This window comes from Rosa rugosa, chromosome 1 (genome assembly GCF_958449725.1).
Source record: "Rosa rugosa chromosome 1, drRosRugo1.1, whole genome shotgun sequence".
NCBI lineage: Eukaryota > Viridiplantae > Streptophyta > Magnoliopsida > Rosales > Rosaceae > Rosa > Rosa rugosa.
In genome coordinates this window covers 52,598,352-52,602,822 of record NC_084820.1, presented here as the reverse complement: position 1 = coordinate 52,602,822, position 4,471 = coordinate 52,598,352, and the positions used below count along the sequence as shown (strand labels likewise).

General features: G+C 36.5%; 1 long non-coding RNA gene across 3 annotated transcripts; it reads left to right on the top strand.

Moving 5' to 3' along the window:
- The first annotated feature begins 220 nt into the window (after positions 1–220).
- LOC133740761 (uncharacterized) lies at positions 221–4,072 on the top strand. Of its 3 annotated transcripts, XR_009861395.1 has the most exons (5): positions 221–1,112; positions 1,385–1,435; positions 2,679–2,887; positions 2,988–3,201; positions 3,296–4,072. It is a non-coding gene; the product is annotated as an uncharacterized LOC133740761 (long non-coding RNA). The 3 variants fall into 3 exon arrangements; XR_009861398.1 differs by lacking the exon at positions 1,385–1,435 and having other exon boundaries at positions 3,296–4,071; XR_009861396.1 differs by lacking the exon at positions 1,385–1,435 and having other exon boundaries at positions 221–492; positions 3,296–4,070.
- The last annotated feature ends 399 nt before the right edge of the window (positions 4,073–4,471 follow it).

The window sequence follows — 4,471 nt, the reverse complement described above, 5'->3', positions numbered from 1 at the left end:
ACGCATAGCTTGGAGGTGGCAGCAATATTTGAAAAATAGAGGTGGCTGCTGCTGCAACTTGAATAGGTGCTGCACATGTATGTTGGTAGCAATCTTTGAAGATGGAGGTGACTGCTGCAATCTGCAATAGGAAGGAAGAAAAAGGCTTTGTCTTTTCACATGTATGATAGCTGCCTATAAATTGGCAGCATGGTAAGTCATTTGAAAAAGGCAAGAGCAAACTTGTGTGGAGGCAAGTAAGGAGAGGTTAAGAGCAACTCTAAGGGTCTTCGTGTATAGAAGCAAAGTAAGTTGTGTTCAAGAGTGTGTATAGCTCTTGGGGTAGAGTAATCTTCTAGGTTGAGAGAGGGTGTACAAGGGGTATCCGGTTGGATACAAGAGCTCAGGTTGGGTATAAACTTGAGTGCTCGAGTTGTGCATAAATTTGAGCAGTGTAATCTTGTACTTGTGTAAATCTCTTATTAGTGAAGGTGAAACTCTCCGAGGACGTAGGTAAGGATATTGGCCGAACCTCATTAAATCTTGTTGTCTTCTTGGCTTGCTTATTTCTTCTTTCTATCTTTCCTAATAGTACTTGCGTGACGGGGGATTAATTTCCTAACAAACTCCACTACGCAAAATTTACTGTAAGATCTCATTTTTTTCACAGATAATTTAAGACATGTAGATGTTTTGTGGGGAAGACTATCCAAGAGTTAAACATTTTTTTTTTTCATAAACTAACGAGGATTAGGCGATATTAGCTCCTCTGCAATGGTCTGAAAGGGATGCCTAAGCACCCACACAACCCCGAAGGGGACCACTACAACCGGGGGCAATGTGTTAAACATGTGGCAATGTGTTATTGATGATTACATGACCAGGTCAAGGTTGTTGCTCTTTCAAGTTTTGAAACATTTGTCTATTCTGAGTGTTGCTCATTTAAGGTCGAGAACCCATGCTGCACGTTCAATTCAAGCCACCCCATTAGGCATTTCATTTTCGAGTGAAACATATACGTTTTTTGTTCGATCAAAATAGGAAAGGTCTTCTGCTTCTTGACTAATCGGCAAATGAATTTTTCCATAACCACATTCGCCCCATTTGTCGGACCAGGAATTCTTGAAATGAAGGTAAGAGAAACTCTTATCTCTGATGTTTTATCTGGTTAATGCAACTGCATGGTCCCCTTTCCCATTGTATCCGCAGTTAGCACACCAAAAAGGTGTGGTCATATATATATTTTAAGCATAATATTATAATGCACGTAAGCTTAATGTTAGAAAGAAGTTACTGAATTTAACTCGTTTGCAAGTATAGCAATAATTCTTCTTGCGTCTTTCATTCATATTAGCTCTCTTTATGTTAGCCTTTGTTATAATTCCGCCTTTGTACTTGTCAATAGCGCTATGCAAATGAAGACCACCAACTACTGGACCTTTGCTGACAACCATAAGTATGTACTTTTCCCCCCACACTTTCGTATAGCTCCGAATCTTGAATCTTTCTGCTTTCTTTGTCTGAAAAAAGAGAAAAAACAAAAAAAAACAAATTTAAACATTTGATGATTATAATGTGTTTGATACTAGGAATACTTACTCCATGGGGATGATCCTCTTCTTGTATCAAACCTTGCTTTTTAACAAAATCAAGTGCATCTTCCATTTTCGTGAATCTGTATCCTTTCTCTTATGTTGCTTTTACAAAAATGATTTGCTAATAAACAAATGCAATGAATACATAAGTGCAAAGATTATTTTTGACTTACTGTTGTAGTTTGGTCTTTCACTTCCTCGTCCGCAAGCTATTTTTGAAACTTAGTTAAGAGGAGTATCCAGTTTTTTGTTTTTTTTTTTTTTTGAACGACAAACATTAAATACATAAATATCAATTACATTGATTACATAAACAAGAAAGATGGAACCAGATGCATTCTTAAAAGAAAGCGCTTTGCCTTTCCAAAAATAATTTTTTTATCTGCCCACTTATGAATCTTGCCCAAATTCCTCCTTCTTTTTCTTTTAACCGGGGATTAGGGTTCTAAGGCCGTTCTTAGTGGATTCCCATCAAAACGTATCGGGGCGACAAGATGGGAAGCAGGCTAGTCCGTAAAAATGCTCGTTAAGTTCAAGTTGGGGCTTACAATTCACTTTGTGACTCATTCCTTCGGTCGCGGACTTTATTTACCCCACTTTAATAGCTTGCGTTTTTACCTCAGTTAACGATTTTTTTTTTTTGATTTAGTCAAACTTAACATTTATGTTGACCATGAATAAAAAGTTAGTAAGAATAGATGGCTAGTTGGTATGAATGGCTGAGATTGAACTTCAACATTAAAATAATATTATTTTATGTTAGTGTTGTTGCACCGTCGGTGCATAGAATCCGTTCCCATGAACTATTTTAGCAATTTGAGTTTTTTCCTAGCAGAATTTGTTATATTCAGACCTAGCTTAGCGCGCCTTTTGATTTGAAACATATTTTAGTGGGAATCAGACTTTGTTGCGAGTGTCGGTAGAGTTAAGTTTGTACATATATCGAAGTTTCTGATCAACTAAGACAATTTCCTAAAACTGAAATTATATTCGCACAAACTTATTACCAATTCATGTGCATTGAATTATAACTAACCTGCCAAAACTCTTAGTTCTGCAAGCTTGAGAATATATAGTATAATTTCATTTTTTTTGTTCTTGTAGCCCCAATACAAGAATTGCTGCACCTCCATTGCCATTGCAGAAGCTATGCAGGGACTGACCCTACTCCACAAAGAGAGGAAGGTAAAATTCTATGTAAATCATTTTGTAGGAGAATCAAAGGAGAAAGGATACAAATTCACAATTATGGAGGATGCACTCAACTTTGTTAAGAAGCACGGCTTGATAAAAGAAGAAGATTATCTCAATGAGTAAGCATTTCTACTATCATACACAACACATTATATCATCAAATGTTTCAATTTGTTATGTCATATTCTTTTTGTTTTTTGTTTTTTTTTTTTTTTTCAGACAAAGAAAGCTGAAAGATTGATCCGAAGATATACGGAAATGTGGGGGAAGAAACACATACTAATGGCAGTCAACAAAGGTCCAGCAGTTGGTGGTATTGATGTGCACATCACTATTGTCAAATACAGAGGATGAATTATTACACAGGCTGGCATAAAGACAGCATATATGAATGAAAGACCCAGGACACTATATTGCCGTACTTGCAATACAGGTAAATTCAGTAACTTCTTTATATCATTAAGCTTATGTGCATTATAATGTTATGCTTAAAATATATAATGACCACACCTTTTTTGGTAATATAGAAACGAGGACACCTTTTTGGTGTGCTGACTGTGGATACAATGGGCAAAAGGGTCATGCAATTGCATTGACCGGTTACGACATCACAAATAAGAGACTGTCTTACCTTCGTTTCAAGAACTGTTGGTCCAACAAATGGGGCGAATGTGGTTATGGAAAAATCCATTTGCCGATCAGTCAAGAAGCAGAAGACCTTTCCTATTTTGATCATACAAGAAACATATATGTTTTACTCAAAAAGGAAATGCCTGATGGGGTGGCTGGAATTGAACATGCAGTCGGTGAGCTGTGACCTGTTGGTAAATTATAATTCCAACATTGTAAAAGTCATGGGTTCAATTCTCAAACACACCATCTAAAATTTCAGCTTGAGGTGGATTGTCCTTACCCTCACTAGAAAGAGATTCATGGGCATTCCCTGGCGTAAAGAAGCTAAAAATATAGCAAAATGTCCACCCCACATAATCCATGGTGGCCGAAATAAGAATGAAATCCATCTAAGTAACCTTGATGCCATGACGGTTGGAGACGAACCAGATAGAATGATTAAGCGACATTGCATCATATGTGTATGTTTCCCTATCACCACCTGGAGTTGGCTGAAATGTTTGTTATATCTTATCCTCAGTGTTATGGTTAACAATCGTATCACGTGGCAGATATCATTAGTTAAGAGTAAGTGTTCAACAACGGGATGCATTTCTATCACGAATGACATATTATAATGCCCTTATAATGAGTAAACGATCATATTTAGAGTTGTGAAATCTACACACATCAATTATACTTTTTGACCTATAAAAAATCCATTATTCCTTGTTAAAAAAAAATCGGATGATTGACAACGCTGTGCATAGAGAGGGTATTGCAAAAGTTCTCATCCAGGAAGTCGAGAAAGAATTGAGATTCCACCATGAGTCTGGGTGTTGATTGATTTTTATAAAATCGCACCGACCATGAGCCTGAGGTGATTGACAAAAGTTGATATGGGTAAATCAAACTCATCAAGCAACTCATCAAAAGTTGATATTAATTTCTAAATCATTTTGGATAATTATGTAATTCAATAGTCTCATCAATCTCATGTAGTGAAATCTTAGATACTATTTCTCTAATTCCCACACAATTTTCTTAATTCTATCTTTGTCTTTTGCCAACTCCGGAAATACTCTCCGGAT